Source organism: Cydia strobilella, chromosome 1, assembly GCF_947568885.1.
Source record: "Cydia strobilella chromosome 1, ilCydStro3.1, whole genome shotgun sequence".
Classification (NCBI taxonomy): Eukaryota; Metazoa; Arthropoda; class Insecta; order Lepidoptera; family Tortricidae; genus Cydia; species Cydia strobilella.
Window position 1 is genome coordinate 22,350,905 of NC_086041.1, and position 19,908 is coordinate 22,370,812.

Genomic DNA, 19,908 nt, shown 5'->3' on the forward strand with positions numbered 1-19,908 from the left:
TATTGCGGAACAGTTTTTAAACTATGTACATACTTATTTATAGGTCTTGCAAAAAACACTAAACATTGCAATCAGAAAAAAGCGACTAGCTTTTGCCAGTGACTTCGGCTGCGTAGAATGATTATGATGATGATTGTTAAAAACTAGCCTAGGTCCTTTCACGGGTCTCAAACTATTTCCATGCCAAATTTTATCTAAATCAGTTAAGCGGTTTAAGCGTGAAAAAGGTAACAGACAGACATACATGGTTACTTTCGCATTTATTGTATTAGTTGGGCTGAATTTAATAAATATGTATAAAAGACACCATATAGTCATAAATGTATGTATGGTTACATCTTGTATGTCAATTTATTAGTACATGGTTTACCTTACTCTGATCTCTTTAAAAAACAAATTTAGCCAATGTAACCTATTCAGTATTTAGGTATTTCAATTGATTTTATTTAGGTACCTATTTAACCAATTTTAATGTAAAGATTAAAACGTACAAAAAGAGCTCCATCGCATACCATTCTTACAAGCACGGCCATAACATCGTGGTAACTAAAATCATCATTCAAGCCGCGACTCGCTGGCATATCAGAGCATATCAAAGTTGCATTCAATAACCTGCAATTTACAATCATATGAAACACATTTATCAGTCGCAACATACCGCGATATATGTAAGCCTTTAGTAAAGCAAATATAAACGCTAAAGCACTATGGAACAATGCCTTGGGCTAACGTCTGACCGACCGGCCGCCCCTTGTCCGCTGATTGTACCTTACGATGACAAGCTCACGCTATCGCAAATATGTAAGTATTTATTGCAACTGCACGAATAGATTTATAACCTCTATGATATGATCCTTTGTTTGGCCTTGCCAGAATCATGGCGTCGACCAATTAGGGCAAACTCTGAGTCTCAGAAATGCATTTACATATATGTATTGATAATTTTATCGATCACCATCATTACATCGTTTCGGCTACTGTTCCTTTAGCCTGATGCGGATTGGGGAAAAATTGCGAATTCAGTGGTTTTGTAGGTATGTACAGAATCAGTCCTAATAATTAACCTTTTTTTGCATCTTTACAAATAATTATTATAAAATTATTGTTTCTCCTTCAGGTAAACGTAAAAAAAAATATATCCATGGTATTGACAAAAAGAGCGCAATATTCTCTCGACACCGACTGGATGAGTTCGACACGATTATTAACAGGCCAGAGGTCAGATCACTATCGATACAGGCTAATCCAACCACCTTACCAAATAATGAACAGAAAAGCATTCCCTTTATACAAAGACACGGACAGAGATTGATATCAAAAGATAAGCCGTGCCCTTTGGAAATAAAAATCTTATTAAGCCCCGATATCTCAGGAATCTTTTAACAAGAAAAATACGAACGCAATCATAATAAATTATAATAATGATGAACGCGATACACGTGTGTTGCGCTACGGCCATTTCATTACAGCAAAATTGTAAGTGGAGGGTCAGATAGCGACCGTGTGGTAGCGACCCTATGTGAGGCTAGTACGCCGGCTACCGGTACACTTCTGTCGGTGACCTCGGTTCAGCGGCGCATTCCTTCTTAGGCTTAATAATACACATGAGTTGGACGTAACGATCTGCTCCGTGCACGCTCATTAAATATCCTTCTGGATCCATGCCTGCTATTCGTTATTATGTGGCCCTAGTACAGTCCGTGATATACTTGCTGTTTTCAATTTTCCGCATTTGCTGTACTTACTGTATGTAAAGACTCAAGCAATCGCATGTATGTATATTGAAATCTATGATTTGATTGGTATTGAAAGATAATTAGAGTTAGTTACGAAAAACTATGGCGGTGGTGTTCATGGTGTTGTATGATGACAATAACAAGTTTAACCGAAAATTGGAAAATTTGTGTCGTAACCAGGTTCACTGTTCACTAAGTGGGCATACGTATTCGTTACTATTTAGATAATTACTTTACAACCCTTGTCAAAGAAATACAGAAATCTTCACTACAATTTTATTTGAATTGTAATAATTACTCTATGTATAAGATAATTATTCTACAACAATAATATTATTTTGTTCGTGTGACGTGACGTTGCGTAAATTACGAAGACACTATTCATCTTTCTATCTGTGACACACGGATGTATATAATTATGATAATCTCGACAATAACCAGCATCCGGTACCACCCCGAACATTGTTACGGTCGACGACGCCGCCCATCCATATCATTTTTCTTTTAAATCTTACCCTTGATGATATAGGTAGCGCAAAAGCGTGGGAGGACTTTGTTTCGGAACGTCATATGTGCATTTCTTTGCTTAGCATGATTTTACGATGCTACTTCATTCGACATTGGACGATATTATCTACGTTATCATTTATATATTAACAACGCAAGGTGCTAAAAAAACTAATCTAATATCATCCGAATTAATCACGAAATAGACAACAATTGTGTTCTTTATTTGGAAAGTCAATTAAGGCTCTGAATAGATGTTTCTTTACGTTAATTTAATCAGTTGCAGCAATAACTGTCTGTTGAGCGAAAAATGTCGTTCATTTTGATCGGTCGTTCCCACGCGTTCGAGTAGGTAGTGTTAAAAGCTTGTCACCATCGGCTTTAAATGTCACTTTATTAAAATCTTTGTAGAATAATTACCAGAAATTGACTTAAAATCAATATACAAAGGAAACACACTTGATCGGAGAGAAGGTGGATGGTAAAATATCGCATAAAATTAATCGAAAGTTTTTACTGCACTGGAAACGATTTGTATTTTACACCTTGTACGTGATCTAATGCCCGGTGTAACGGTAACAGTCAATTGGTGTTCCGAAAAGCGTCCCGTGTGATCAAAGCATTCTGTTGCATCTATTGAGCATTTTTGTGCTATCATCCTATCTCCATAGAGCATAGAATAGCCTGGGGTTGAACTAATAATTATGTTTAGAGGCTTGTACATTACAAGGTCTTGTTATCGGCAGGTAATTGAACACGTCAAAGTACCGTGAATGGTACAACGGCGTCTAATAAGGAGGTAACTGTTTACCAAAGATGTTGCGGTTTAACTCCAAATTGTATAGCTGTATTTGCCAATGTCGGCCACAACAATCATTTTATTTTTTGGTACTTTAATACATTTTTAGCACAATCTTACCAATGTACCTACAAAAGTAACTAACGAAAACAGGTTTTGTACCTACCTAATATTAAGTTAATTAAGACCCATGTAGCTTAATTTACATATAATATATAACCATACTTTTAGAGCTGGTCATATAATGATATAATTTTTCTCGATAAAGTGGTGCCACTTTTATATATCAGTTGTGCAAGATTCCTAAATGCGGTGGTAACCCTGCTCGCAGATCAAACCTAAAAGCCCTTTGTATGAAGCCAAAAATAAGAAGAAGAGGCTTTATTCAAAAACGCTTAATTGAAACTTAACTAATAACACTGACATAGATTGCTGGTTATAAAGCGTTCCTGAAATGGTCTCCACTCAGCTTCATATCAAGGAACCTATGAGGTCCCCGACGCTGGTCTTCCGTGGAAACCCCCGAGAGAGCGCAACAAATACAACAAATATAATACAACAGGTATACAAATCAAATATAAAAAAATACTACAGCTATACAAGTTAAATATAATTTTAGTTAAATTATTAAAACTGTTGATCCACATTAAAAATGTAAAAACGATTGACCAGTACAGTAACAGTCATACTTCTTTTATTTGTAAAATTAGTTCCACGAAGAAGCCAGAAACACATAAGTACACAAAAAGAATTAGCACAGACTTAACTACAATTTTGATGTACACTTAAAGTATTTTTTGTAATTCACTTTGAACGAATTTTCTGACAATGAGTTCCTAAGAGGAGGCGGTATATTGTTCCAGCATTTCGTGGCAGTGTATTTAAAGCTGCCACGAAATGCGGCGGTGCTGTGCCGTGGACAAAGCAAACGACTAGCTCCGTTAATATGCCTTTGAATAACTTAATTTTTCGAATAGATATTGTGACGTAATTGTCCTTACAATACCAAAAAGCATACAGGCGAGATGCGTTGCACGTCGCGACTCCATATTCATTAACCCGCTATTATTTAGGTAAGGAGTAACATGGCTTCGAGGTGGAATGTAAAAACAAAAACGTGCACATGCATTTTGCACACGCTGTATTAGCTTTTTGGTTTTTGACAAGCCACCTATAACAGTATCGGCATAGTTGAGTTTTGATTCACACAGAGATATTCTGACTTCAGTACTCAAATACCTACGTACGTTATATAATATTTTGAGTCTATAAAAACATACTCGAGAGGTCTCTACTACGAGTACATGGTCGTGAAATCTGAGGTTACCGTCCATCAGAACACCCAAGTAACACTGAGTGTTAGTGTTCTACATATTATGACGCAAAACGAAACAATTTTTTTACCTTTGCCTTCCTTTTAGACTTTTTATACTTAAATATATGATTTCAAAATTCGTTCAAAATCGGCGGTCGCATGCCAGGCGCGCGCTCCAGGCAAACGAGCTCAGGATACCGCGGGTCAACCAGAGGTCCCACATTAAGATCCCCACAGTCGAGCGCAGGCCTGCCATTCTGCCTTTTGTCAGGGGGGTCACGGACAGGATCAGCCACATCTTGAAGCGTGCTTCTATAAAAACATATTTCAAGCCAATGAAGAAGATGTCACAATTCCTGAGGCCTGTAAAATGCAATACCCCTCTACAGACTGCAGGAGTGTACAGGCTGGACTGTGAGTGTGGCCTATCATATGTCGGGCAGACGAAACGGAGCATTTCCACTCGGGTGAAGGAACACATAGCTGATGTCAAGCACCGTCGACCTAGGTCTGCTGTCTGTGAGCATGTCATGGATAAAGCCAATCACTCAATCAAGTTTGATAAGCCTCTGGTTCTTGCCAAGGAGAAGCGTTACATACCCAGAATGCTGCGCGAGGCCATTGAGATTAAGAAATATCCAAACTTTAATAGGGAAGATGGCTTTTCTCTACCACCAGCTTGGGATCCTGTAGTCCATCTGATAAAGGAGCAAGCGAGACATAGACTGTGAGACCTTAGTGTTGGATGATGCTGGACATTCTGATGTTTTGAAAAGATGTGTCCCGCCGAGTTTGTTGCCGGTCCCATATTGGGATACCCTCCTACAATTTAGGAGGGAATTAAATCTTCTCGGGTCCGTGGTGTAGGGTTGGAGCCGGCGTAGTTTTTATCGCGTATATATATATATATATCTTTACTTGGAAATAATTGTAGTGTATAACTAGCCTTATGAACCGATTTTGCATGTACAACCAGCCTTAAAGTTTGTAGTCTATGATTGTTCATTATTTTAGTATGTGGGTATTTTTGCACTTTGTAATTTTTCCTCAGTCACCCGTTGACCACGAACGCTGTAAAGAGTTCGAAACGTCGGGATGTATTATAAATTCAATATACGCGATATAATCCGTTTTCATAGTTTTATTTCATGAGTAACTATCGCGGTAACCGAAGACAATTTTATGTGAACCCATAAAAAAAAATCATAACTATAGGACCTATTTTGCCGTAAATTTAAATATTTTTAAAAGACGTATAAATCACGCTGCACGGACGCTGCGCGCTCAGTCTCCGCAGAGCGCGCTTAGGGGACGGACCTGTGCTCGATCGTCAGGCGTTTGGTGCGTTCGTAACCAGCGAGCTAGTTCCGAGAAGTGGTGTATACTGCGATTAGAAAATCTTGATCCTTAGGTGATCAATGTAATCATAGGTACATTTTATAGCACAAATGTATATTTATACAAGTATGTATATTTTCTTAACAATAAACTGAAATTACTACTACCATGCATATAAAATAAAATAAAAGAGTGGCTATAACAATAAAATTAATGTTACTTGCTATTGAAATCGACAACGATCAAGATTATTCTTCTCTACGTTCAAAACGCGTTATAGTTGCCGGTGCTCGCGTACTGCGCGTCAACGCCATCTATTGAGTGTTATTTCGTGAAATCGATGAACGCTCCAGCAGGCCTTCGTCACTCGCTCAAGGCCACACGCTATATGCCTACCGCTCGGCGTATCGTCGACGATACAATACAACCGACAGAGGGCCGCCGAACGCCCGCCTGAGCGCTCGCACCGCACTGCACCACACGTTTTCCGCGCTTACGCTTTGAAATGCCGAAACCACGTGATTGAGCAGTAGTCAAAAAAACAAAGGAAAATTTGTCGTTTTTATCATTGCCGAGAGACGAAGAAAGGTGGAAATACTAATTTTAAATCTATCTTTATGAATTTTTTCACCATTTATTTCTTTGAACATTAGCAGGTAATTTAAGGAGCATTGTAAATTAAGGAGTTTCTTGAGTCAGGTATTATAAGTGAAATATTTGATTGACTAATAAAAAATATGGTTGACATTCGTTTTATTACAATAATCATGATAGGTACAACCCCTTTTTTTTTATACAGGGGAAATGCGTTGCGCATACCACCCGGGTGCGGGGATGTACCCTGGATGGTTATGTGGGACTCACCACGTAAGTCCGGTATACCCACTAAAACCACCTGTCTGTCGCCTCGGTGCTGTAAGGCGAGGCCATGGGAACGCCAGTGCACTCTACCATGACCCCGCAGCGAACGGCTGTTAAGCCCCTTCTCTGGAGGAAAACTCCAACCATCCATTCGAGGGGGGGGGCGTCCTAGAATGCCCCTCACCACGAGGACCTAGATTCTGTCAGGTGACAGTCGTCCCCGTGACTGCCACCCAGAGGTCCCCGTTATGGCGGCAGGCGGCGGTCATGGGCGACCCGCCTCCGCCTATCTCGTTTGCGCCGCAACGGGTGAGCTTCCGCATCCTCCTCCCGCGCGCGCTCTGCCGTTTCTTTTCCAGCCATGACTGCCTCGCAAAAAGTGGCCATAGCTTGCCAGCATCTTTTATTTTGGGTCATTGCCTTTATAATGGCCGGCAACGACAAATCTCCTCCTATCACTGTGGCCAAATCTATACGCGGCTCATCCCAACTTGGGCAATCCACCAGCGTGTGCTGCGCCGTATCTTCTACACCGTCGCAGTGGTGACAAGCACAGACTACAGAGTAGCACCATCAGGGTCCTTTTGTACCTTTTGGTACGGAACCCTAAAAAGAAACTAAGAAAATTAACCCAGTTCAAGTCTTTGAGTCCTTGGAGTCCTTGGCGCTTAACTATCCTATTGATTTTTATTAGAAAAAAATGCAAGATTTATGTTCTTTATACCCTACATTGCGTAATACAAACAGGGTTAAGTGTCATATCCAGAAGAGTGTAACAGTATCCAAAAAACGTCTTTGGCCTACTATCTGGAATTATAGTCACGTCGGTTTCAAGCGAGATCAAGTGTCGCAAAAGGACTTATTACTTTATGCAATAACTGCACAGTATTCAGATGGAACGTGACCGGGGAAAGTGGATCGCAGAGTGCGAATTTATCAAGTGTACCGGATGGTAGCTCACCATTCCTTGCATAACATTGCGTGGGTAAAACTAAAGCGTATCAGACCGGCTCGCTCTGAGTACCTTCCATTTGCCTAGACAATGGGTCATATAATTTGACTATATAGATGTAATGTCCTCTGTAATTCAGAACTGAGCGATGAGAATTCAGATAACAATGCCAGGTGAATGTAAAACTAAATAGGTATTCCAAGTTTTTAATCCATACTAATATTATAAATGCTGCTGTACGAGTACGTGTTACCTTTTCACGCTTAAGGTATTTTTAGCGTATGCGTATTTTTACCCCAGACAACTACATAGCTGCAGTAGGGCGTAGCGCACGTAGAGCCAGAAACCTTTTCGCATATCCAAATGTCCGCACCTATTACGGTTCAAACGCACCCACGTACCGAGCAATAGAATTACTAAATAACTTCTTAGCTTCAATTCAAAACGCAGACATATTCGCAGACAAGTGGCCGTCCTTACAAAGTAGTGTCAGGATTTTTTTAAACTCTACCTATGTAACTTTGTAGTATGTATGTTTAATTTAAGTTCCTAGAGATACTCGTAGTTCGAAAAATGTATACATGTTTATGATACTGACTATGTATTAACAGTATAAGTGTCTTGGCGTAGGTCGCTGTAAACTTATACTTGTGTTTGTTTGAATAAAGAATAAAGAATAAAGGTGTAATGAAATATTAAGGTATGGAGATAGATACACCGTTCTCACTAAAGCAGCCCAATTCAAATGGTCATTCCTATTAAGAGTTTTAGAAAACGCTAATCAATTATTTGAACCTCTCAAACAGACTACGCACCAGCTTTCAACCAAACCTACTAGGAGGCGAAGTATCGTCGCTAGAAGCCGATTTATTCTCATTCAATAATAAATAAATAAAAAAGTCTTTTATTTCTTACAACTACATCAGATTTACATAACTAAAATACGTATTAGTAAATTTTATCTTATGGATTACATTTATAATTAAGTTATTTGCGATTATAAAAAAGTGCTTAATCTGCAAGAACCCCTCCGCAGGTGAAGGCCTCCTCCAAAGATGCCCAGTTTGCTCTATCCTGGGTAATTTTCATCCAGTTTGGACCAGCTATTTTATTTATCTCGTCCGCCCATCTCGTTGGTGGTCTTCCAGTACCGCGTTTCCCACTTGGGCCTTTCCACGATGTCACTCTTATGGTCCATCGGTCGTCTGTCAGTCGTGCTACATATTCTCATTATCAGTTCACAAAGGCGGTCTAGCCATCCCTGCACTTTCTAAAATGACTAACTTAAGTTACGAAAACTCCAAGATGGGCTGTACAACCCTATCATCCGCCTTAATTGAAAATAAATGTCTTGACCTCACACAACAACTTCCCTCAGAGAAGCAAGAAAGGAATGTTCGAGAAAGAAGAAGTTCTCAAGACGATGTTCTAATCTATTCTGGATAAACTTTCTCACATGAAAAAACGAGCAATTGATTTTTTGTGAGTTATGCCAGCACGCTTGGGGGAACGTGGTCAAAGAACCCATCATCACCGAAGGCGACGGTGGACTTCGCGGGGACCTCTGCTGCCGTGGCATCTGGGATGCACAGAGGAAGGCGTTATTTGATATCCGTGTCGTAGACACCGACGCTCCCTCTTATATCTCACGTCCGGTAGCATCCGTCCTAAAATCCGACGAAGAAGAGAAAAAAAGAAAATACACGAACGCCTGCGAAAAGCGTCACGCAACTTTCACTCCCCTCGTCACATCCGTCGATGGAGTCTTCGCTCCGCAAATGTCCACCTTCATCAAACATCTCGGTGAAGCCATCGCTGACCGGTGGAACAGATCCCTTAGTGTAGTAATGGGCTGGCTAAGATCCAAAATTATGATTTCGATAATCCGAGCCACCAGCATGTGTATCCGTGGGACACGGCACAGATTCAAATCCATCCAACATTTCTTCGGTTTCAATGACGGTGCAGCCCTACCCAACCCGTCTAGCTCTAACCTGTACTAGCGTCGTTTTCTTGTCGTTGCTCATTTCTGTGTTTTATTTTAATTTTATAATTTTACATTGTTTACGAAATAAATGATTAAGGTATGAAGATAGATTGACTCACGAGGAAGGACGTACGATAGTTATAGTCGCGTAGGTATAACGACCATGGGGAAACATAAAATGAATAAGCAATTGATAAAAAAATAACTAGGAGGGCAATTGTGCTATGAAACGGTTGCTTATTATTTAAATAATTAAAACGGTGTTTTTTTTCGTTAACTAGATAATTTTTCTATGTCGGTTGACGTATTTTCTGTAAACCAGAATTTGATGTAACATTTCTAACATCAGGACTATCATGAGCCTTCAGTATAAACAAATGAATGTCTGTCTATTTTAACGTCGAGTATCTCCTTACTATTGTAAACTATGGCAAACCCATTGTCGTGAAAGAACTATTTTCTCTCCATTGTGCCATGACATGACGGACTTAATAGATCATATCACCTCATGACAAACTATGTTAGAAACAAAATAAACATAGAAAATTTTTTTTATGAGGAGCTCGTTAACAGTACCGCCTTAAATTGCACAAGAACATTTATATCTGATAATAAATTTTCTACGAACTCTAAAACTATTGGAACCTAATGTGTTCAGAGTTATGTAACGTAAAGGCGGTTATGTTTGTCAATAAACCTTGTCGACACGACCGATATCATTTGAGAGTCGTCATTTGTATTAGTTTATTAGTATTGTAACTTACGAGCACTTTGTAATGACTGACAACACCGTATCGTTATTAATTGTCAGTCTCAAGAGATTAACATATCGACTCAAGATAAGACGAATATAAATCTACTAATTGAATAAGAAGTGTTTTAAAATTGGAATTTAAACTTACATTGCTCAAACGATCGAACTCGAGTTAAAATATCACTTAAACAATAAAGCTTAATTTTTGGCAGTAATTAATGGGTCCGTTCGGAATGCGAACCCAAAAAGGCAAATACAAAAGTTAGTTATTTGACCTAAAATCCATCACAGTTGATTGCTAAGCCTGCCCCCGTTTCAATTTGCATTAATTTTCGTTCGAGCGAAACTCATGTTGATAATATTACGTGTTAAAGGTTGGTGTCGAGTGTTATTCACACAAAATCAGAATGGAATAATGAACATGAAAAAGTTAAAACAATTGATCTGTAGGGCTGGAACTTTCGGAACGTAGGGACTTGACATAAAATTGACCTAATTACGATCTTTGCGGAAAGCGCCGAAATTTTAAAACGTAATAAATATAAGAGCCTCGGTAGAGAGTATCATTTCATTCCATTTGGAGTTGAAACTCTAGGTCCATGGGGTCCCAGCGCGCATAAGTTGTTTGCAGAAATCGCGAAGCGTCTGGTTGACGTAACTGGTGACCGAAGAGCTGGCGGCTTTGTCGCACAACGTATCAGCATTGCGATACAGCGGGGAAATGCCGCCAGCGTCCTTGGTACAATGCCTCCAGGGCCTATTTTAGATTTAAGCTAGTTATTAATTTCGTTTACGTAGTACCACATTACGATCTTAATTCTTAAGTCGAATTTAAACTGTTGTGAGACATACTAACACTAAATAATTTCACGGTTTAGACTCGCTTGTTTTAGTCACTCGCGCGACATGTTTCGGAGAGCCTAGCTCTCTTTTCTCAAGCCATTTACCTACTCTGCAAACATATCTCAAAAAGAAAAAAAATATGATATCGATACGACTATTTGTTTAGGCGGAAGCTATCACGAGTATCACGACTCCGCCATTTTGAAAATTTTCCAAAAACCAGATCGACATTTTTTTTTAATTTAATCATAGAATCTGGTCACAAAATTTCACGAGAATCGGTTGAGAATTGTGACCTGTAGAGTAGAGGAGAACATCCGGACACACGAAAGCAAAATGCCCGAGTCAAAGCGTAGACCTGCGCTACGCTTCGTTCAAAAATATTTTCTACGTTTAAAATTAACTAATGAGAAACATTTTTTTACATTTTGTTGCCTATGATAACAATCGCATGTTCTTGGTAATTTTCCTTCAATGTTTTTTTCTAATAATACCTATAAATTGTATAATAAATTTTGACCATAAGAATCTTTGAATCCTGGTTTGTTAATGAGATACTTATAATTTCAACACGAGTGAATAGCTCAGTTCTTCAGCGAAACTTTCTCGAACCAAATAAAAACACGACTACAGTCAATTAATGTCACCGTGTGGAGTCCCGTCGCGCCACGAGGTCAAAGGGCCGGCTCGCGTGATCCTAGCCATAACGATATCTTGCCCGAATTTACCGCGGCTGACCTAAGAACGGATTTAGACTTGTAAGTTTCTAACGTAAAATGTATGTACGTACTTATCTTACGACTGCGTTTACACCTAAAAATAACTTACAGTAAGTGACACTTACAAAAGTTCTGTGAGATTTACTTATGTAAATTATAAAAAGCCCATTTACACAATAAGTTACCTGCGAAGTTACCTTTGAGGTTTGTAATAAATTTAGCTAAATACTCGTACTCCAAAACACAAGAAGCTCTACAAATGCTCGTCATTATTAAGAAAACAGTAACCATTATAATAACGCGGTTATAAATAATAGACCCGCGTTGAGGTCACGATGTTAAACGAACGACATTAATAAGCTCTAATAAGTTTGCCTCCGTCTTAGATCCCACAGATTCGCTTCCTTCTATTTAGACGCCTTTATCTCCTTAATTATCTTTGTTAAATATCGACAATTTCTCTGACCTATTCATTCTTACGGATAATACATTACCTATATATAGCGCAAGTTTTAATCTACGTAGCTCTTTTTATTTAAAAAGCATACAATTGATGCGGCTTTGGCACTCCTACCATATATTGCAGTAACGTTTAAAACAATCGTTACGGGTACGCTGTCTGTATTTTCTAAAAGCTGTTCATTTGTATGATGGACCGCAAAATATATTCTACTTTTTGGAAAAAAAAAAACATTCCAGACATTGAAATTCTACGTTTATTGTTAAAAAAGGTACCTAAAAAAATACACGTAAATCCTTCTCTTGATTAGAATTAGCGTATTTATCTAAACGCCTTTGAAATAAATACTATTATTATACCTGGGCTTATTTAGTAGGTAACAATTTAAAAAATTTGCTTGCGTTAATAAGTCACTGTTGCTTAGTAGCTTAAAATAAGGTTACGAAACATTTATCCAGAGTTAACCTCGTTTAAGACTTTGATTGGACGTGACCGGCCGACGTAGCCTACATTACATACTAACTGCTTTTACCTACTGTAAATTAAAGCCCGGAGGGCGGAAAATCGATACATGGTATTGACCAGCACATCGTTACCACGTGATCCGCGCATCTTATACATCAAATTTACAAAACCAATATTTGTTTCTGATCCATTAGGGAATTGGATCCGGGAATATTTAAAAGCCGTCTCCTAAAAGAACTCATTTCCTTTCGCGTCCAACACCCCGAGATAAGGATTCTTTTCCATTTTGAAATGATATTAATACCCAGATAAAGACTCGTAGGTAATTATCATCTTTCACGTGTCACTGAAATTACTTATCAACGAAAAACAGTTAATTACCTGTAATAAACAAGGATTTGGTAATCCAGCTATGTTTAGAAATATGTGAATAATCCTATTGCGACCTTAGCGGGCTTCCTACGATTAAAGTCAAATGTTTCGTAAAACAAAACGTAAAATAATTGCGTTTTTCATTATGGAAATACATAAAAGGCATAAAATTTAACAAGGGTCGATTAGTGACTAGCTTAATAATGCCCCAATACCTTCACAAAATTTATTCGAATGACGAATAACGAATAAGAATAACAAAATTATTGCAATTGCGATAATTTAAAATTTATATTTTTTTTTATTTGTGCAATTGTATATTGTGAGATAAATAAATCATATCATATCATATTCGCGAAAGACAAATAAAATTGTCGGATGATTATTCTTATTTGAATAAATTATTCGTGGAATAATTTATTCGTCAAATGAATTGCCAAGAATAATTTGTTAATTGCAATACCTTATTAACTTTTCTCAAAAACAAAACAACTAAAACATTCCTGAAAGACTGTTGCAGCATTAAATAAAACATCCTTTTAGTCTCTGAATTAACTTTGAAAAAAATTGTCGTCAAGTATTGCTAATAATGATTTTGTACGGCTATCTTCTATATTGTCACTTGTTTCATTGAAAGTAATGTTTGATGACTACTTTAGGAATGCATATGTTTTCTCATCATCAATTCATCACAGCCCTTTACCGCATAATTCACTCATTATCAAAAAAAATACCATGACGTTTTTAGAAAGATTTGGCAACTGTGATGTGCAATGCACTGCAACTTAATAGTTAGGTACTGCTAAATATAAATTATGGGTTGTGAGATTCGCTCTCAAGCAAACAGCTGATAAGGAGTTAGTTTTCTCATTCTTTTATATATAGCTATTTCTTTCTAGGCCAGACTAGAAAGTTGCTAACTTTGTGTGTAAGTAATTCATTGTTTACGCTAATCCTTTGTTTATTATACTACCTGGGCTTAACCTTTAACCCTTAACAGTACATATTTAATGAGTAAGAACAAATATACAGTAAAACAAGTCATATTAAACGTGTTGTTTATTTGAATGGAATAACCCAAAAAACTTAACTATTTTTCGTAGATTTACTCGAATGAAATAACGAATTAATCATTCGTCATTTGAAAAGCGGTCGAATGATTTATTCGCGGATAAATTGTTCGCGAATATATCATCCGCGAATAAATCATTCGTGAATAAATAAAATCGTGAATTATTGTTTGTTCGAATGATTATTCCGACAAAAATTTATTCAAATAATGCCCATCTCTGGTTATAAGGCGGCGTATTAGAATTTATAATAAGCGAGGCCCTATTAGCGCACGTCGGCTCACACACTCAGTCTTATGCTTATGATAATGGCTCCGCGGCCGCGAAGCACTGAGGTCAGCGCGGCGACATCGTGCGCAGCCATTTTTGCAGTATCTCCCGCTGTTCCAGCCGGCTCATGCTGCCCCGCGGCCCGACCACTTCCAACCCGAGAAATATTACTCATAAATAACTATGACAAATGATATTCCGCTACGATCGTTGCGCTCTACCCATTTCTGGAGTAGACCGCGTCATGTTCCACCCTCATTACTTTTTATGGGGATGTGATAGAGTGTTTTAGCACGTTCTGCCATTTACACGGGTTCACGATTTTGGACGAGTTGTGTCCGCTTACAGTATTGCGGTTCAAACTATAAATAAAGGGGTTTATTTTTACGTTTACGAAACGTTCAGCTCAACTTTCAATCATAAAATTGAGAGAAATAAGTACCTACTAAAGAGTATGTAATGTTTTAAGCTCGTAGAGCTTAGTTTAATAATCCCTTAATTGCGTTCAATTTCTTTGTCCGTTATTGAATGTTTAATTGGTTTTCTGTTCAGCTAAAACGGTTAAAAAAACTTACTCATTTTATCAATATATAGGTACCGATTAGTAATCGCGGATATATGTTGAAGGATATTAACTATAAGTAGTATTCACATTCTAAAGCTTTTACTATAAGACGGAGATAGGGAGTATTTAACGTGCAAGGTTTACCTTTCTGACAACTATGCAGCAACCTACAAACTTACTCATTCCGACCTTGGAGGCGGTAATGGTGAAGATCTAGTATGAAATAGCGTTAGTTCTAATGTTGGGCACAGGAGCACATAACTTTGTAGCACGTACATTTAATCTGCTATCGAGGCGTCGATATCTGCGGCCGCACGCGACAAGATTTAAAGTTGCAGGCGAATGGCACGTCAGACAAATATTTCACCTTAGTTTGTAGCAAGCGGAAGCACTAGATCTAGTGCAACTTAGAAGATAACGGATCTGTCTAGAAAGTTATTATATTTTAGAATTTCTATGAAGAAACTAAACTTCAACATAAACATTTTTCTTATGGCTAGCTAAATATTTTCAATTCATAGTATTTCATAATTTAAATTATAATCCAGGGAACTACAAACAGTCTCGCTTTTATTAGTTTTGATTATTGACCGTGATAGAAAAATATCAAATTTGTGTCCGTTATAATATAAGCCTTAATGCATTAAGTCCGCCATTTGTACTATTTTTATTGTGTAAACCCTCTACAATAAATTAACTAAGCCACACAGGAAGCTTAAGAACGCTTGTATTGTTGGTACTCTGACAACGAAATATATAAAATACAAATACTTAAATACGTAGAAGAAAACATCCATGACTCAGGAACAAATATCTGTACTTATCACACAAATATTTTCCGTTACCGGGATTCAAGCCCATGACCACCGGCGGCTTCATAGGCAGGGTCACTGGCCAGACCAGTCGCCAAAACCGTTAAACATCAAACGATAAAAGCTTTAGCTTTAACAACACAAACATGATACTAAGTAATACAAATAAAAGAAAAACTACTTAGGTGGCTAATAAAACATCAGTCTTCTGAACTTACTAAACCTGCCAAGTGAAAAATGTTTTAAATCAATTTAGATCCGCTTTCAAAGTCGAGTTGCGTTGGTTGCTTGATCCGTGTTTACTTGCCAGAGAACTTGTAACTTGTCTGTTCTTCGTCGACGCAGATAGCTCTTCAGACACAAACATAAGATGCGATTTCTATAGCTGATTTCCTGGATAAATATACAATTCAGTAAATGACCACATTAAATTATGATACGTACCTATGACGTGGACATTACACGATGTTGAAGCTGTAATACAGCGACTGACGTTAACATTAACAGACGAAAAAAAACGCAATAACGGAGCTGTTATTGTAATTAAAATAGAGGTTATAAAATATTCTAACAACACTACAACTCAATATTCCGATTACTGAACTCTTGCGCCTGATTGTAATTATATGGTTCTTCCAGTGAAACAATCAAATAAAATTAAAGATTGGCCTGTTACCCTAACGTTATTATCGCTGCAGCTAGTGAGTATGTGAGTAGTAAATTAAGTTCCTTAAGCACCAACAACTCGCATTACTGAACCGCCTCTCATCCCTACAAGGTTACATTAAAAATAAACTCAACTCGTATGAGTCGTATGTATGAACCGACATGAAATTGAAATTGAGTTACGCTCAAACCAGTTATTACCCGCAAAGCTATAAAGCGTCGCTTCCTGCTCGTAGCGGACAGAAGCCGAGCTATGATTTCATAACAATTTTCCCTTTCGCAAGTCAGAGTTCGAAAAGTCTTAGTTTCTTAGTACAATAAACTTTGCTTTTATGAATTAGGTATCTAAATTACTTTATTTTCTCTAAGACCTGGAAACTTCAATACTAATTACTAAACTATATTAAGTAAGTTAAAGTTATATACTATCTTCTCTGCCATCTTTTTAATTTCGTCCAGCCATCAGACTCCTGTCTTTCTGTCATAAAGTGAAGTAATTCTATCTGTTACACAGTAGGTATGATTTGAAAAATATCGGAAACACTTTATTGGTCTCTTTTCTAAAATTAAACACTGAACCATTACTAGTTATCAGATTAGTGATATGAGGTTCCAGACTTGAAATTATTATAAATTATTCATACACATAAAACATACAAAAGATACTGTTGTGTGAATTTTGTTGTGTGTTATGTGCTTTTATGGGCCATTGCTGAATGAACCACAAAGCGCATGTTTAGTTTAATAATCAACACCTTTATGTGAAGCTGAGATTGGTAATTCTAGTGCGATGCCGAGCATCATTGTGCAAGCGATTGTTGCAACAGTTAGCTTCTGATTTTGACGCAATCATAAAATAACGGTTCATCATTGCTCAGATAAATAAACCCTTTAAGTATTACTACTGAAATTATAAATCTGAAAGTTTCTACGTTTCGATATTTGGATAGCATAATCTAGGAATATACTATATGTGGCTTTCCATTAGATAAAGGTCCTCATGCACATGAAGCATAAGGACCCTTCTCTGATGGAAAGCCACATATGGTAATATTTCCTGAGGGGGTGCAATGGTGGTTACTTAAAATAAATCAGAGTACTAATAGGGAGGATTGGATGATGTTCAACGATTTACTTCTCGGTATAGGTAATCGTACGAACTCGCAGGCAAAGGCTAGTAGGTACGAGTATATAAACCAATTCAAGGTTTGTAATAACAAAAAAATTAAAATTCTTGAAAATTATATTTTTAATGGGTAGGTATTTTTTTTTCTCCTACATTAGGTATATTCGCTTAAAAGATGATTTACTGCTAACTTATTATTTAAAAATACAATCCTTCGCCTCAACCTCTCGCCAAAGCTAAACATCTTCGTAACAAAATTGGAAGGATTTTTGATGTTTTCTTTGAAATCCCTTAGATCCATGTCGTCGGCATTGTTATAATAATAATAATAATGGGAGTGACGACCCCACGGACCCGAGTGCTCCAGAGAGTCTGTCAGGGTCTCCGTCTCCGGCGTGTCTTCGTCGGTCGGAGTGGACCCCAAGGGGACCCGCAGGACTCTCAGCTCTGGCTTGCCTTCATTGGCCGTCCAGAGGGGAGTCGTAAGAGCTATATGCTCCAGGGGTGGAAGTGAAAGATGCATAAGACGCGAGTTGGCACAGTGGCTGCTAACAGCCACTGGGTAGAAAGCGGCGCACACCTCTCGACACCCCTGAGCCGCTCACACCGGTGTTGCTCCTGGTCGTCTTCACGACGGCAGTTTCAGGGGCCCATCTAGTCAGCGGCAAGTCACCACCTGCCTCGATAACGTGTTTTAACATTGTTATGGCAGGTGTCCGGAGTTCTTTACAATAGCCCAGTCTCATTGTCCACCCAAACTTCAATCCATAGACCGGTATACTGTTCACTTTTTCTGCAATAGTCCCAATGCCTGCTGCGACCGGTTCATGGGTGTCTATTGTTGCGCCTGTGAACGGGTTCCAGCAGGCGTTCTACATGACATAAAGCTCTCCAAGGGGCCTCTACGTGTTGGATCTATATCCCCACGCAAGCCTATCAAAAGAACGGGATTTATAGGCCCGTGATATCGAAGGAGATACAAATAATAATAATAATAATAATACAGGGCAGCTTGTGGTTGCCCCCAGGGCAGCTTGTGGCGAGCTGAATGGGAAGTGACGTCCCTTGGGTCCCATACCCCCGAGAGTCGGTCAGGCCCCTCCCTCCGGCTTGCCTTCATTGGCCGGCTGGAGTGAACACTGAGCAGGGGCCGCAGGACTCTCACCTCTGGCTTGCCTTTACCGGCCGTCCAGAGTGGGGTGTCAGAGCTATATGCTCGCAGGGTGGAAGTGAAATATGCATAAGACGCGAGTTGGCACAGTGGCTGTGAGTGTTTACAGCCACTGGGTAGAAAGCGGTGCACACCTCTCCACACCCTGAGCCACTAACGCGATGTTGTCCCCTTGTCGCTCCGTGCGAGCGGCCGTTTTCGGGGACCCATATTGTGAGTTGGCGAGTCACCACCTGTCCATTTTTTTCGTATTTTTAAACATAGATTGGGGCAGGTGCCATAGTATTTCCATAGACCCGGTAACCAGTACACTAACATCTCAACACAATAGTCTAGTTTATTTTGTTTCTTATCATTGCAATAGTCCTGCACTAACCGGGGCTTGTCCTTGGGTGCACTACTATAGTGCATACAGGGATAATCGTCGGTTGGTGTCACATCACCTTTTAGAGTAAATTGTCTTTTTACAAGAGGCCTCTGCGTGTTGGCTTCGGCCCCACGCACGCCTTCCAAATGTCCGGGACCCCATGGTCCCGAGATTATGTAAAGGACGAACATAATAATAATAATAGAATTGACTACAGAACGATAGGATAATCTTGTTTCGAACTCGACGTTGTTTATGTACGAATTAAGCTATTAATATGCTTTTACCATTTTGTTTCCCTTGTGTTTTGATAGGCATGATCTCGTTAAAAAATAAATTGTCCATATTAAATTAGGATAAAATGTGAAGTATTTATGGAAGGTCCATATATAGGTAGTGTAGGTACTAGACCCGGACCAAGTTAACTGCATGGCATTTGCAATGATATAGTGTGGCAATGTCATCATTATTGTCAAATTTCTGTGAAAATAGGTCGTTTATAATGACACCCCTCACTTTGTTCCATTCAAATCAGTGCAGTTAGCTAAGACTGACTATAAAGTTACATCGAAAGTAATAAAAATAAATAAGTACCTGACTGATTACATTAATACATGTGGTTTTTTATTAGAGAAGGGTCCTTATGCACATGGAGCATAAGAACCCTATAGGCATGGAACGCCTGATATGTTTATACCGATCTAACGGCTTTTATCAGCAGTTCTCTTTACCAATAATTAAGAACATCCTCCT

At 38.6% G+C, this 19,908-nt stretch overlaps 1 protein-coding gene across 3 annotated transcripts in view; it reads left to right on the plus strand.

Moving 5' to 3' along the window:
• The window catches only part of LOC134741784 (cadherin-86C), a 156,367-nt gene that overhangs the window by 111,631 nt on the left and 24,828 nt on the right, over positions 1-19,908 (plus strand). The window lies entirely within an intron of this gene.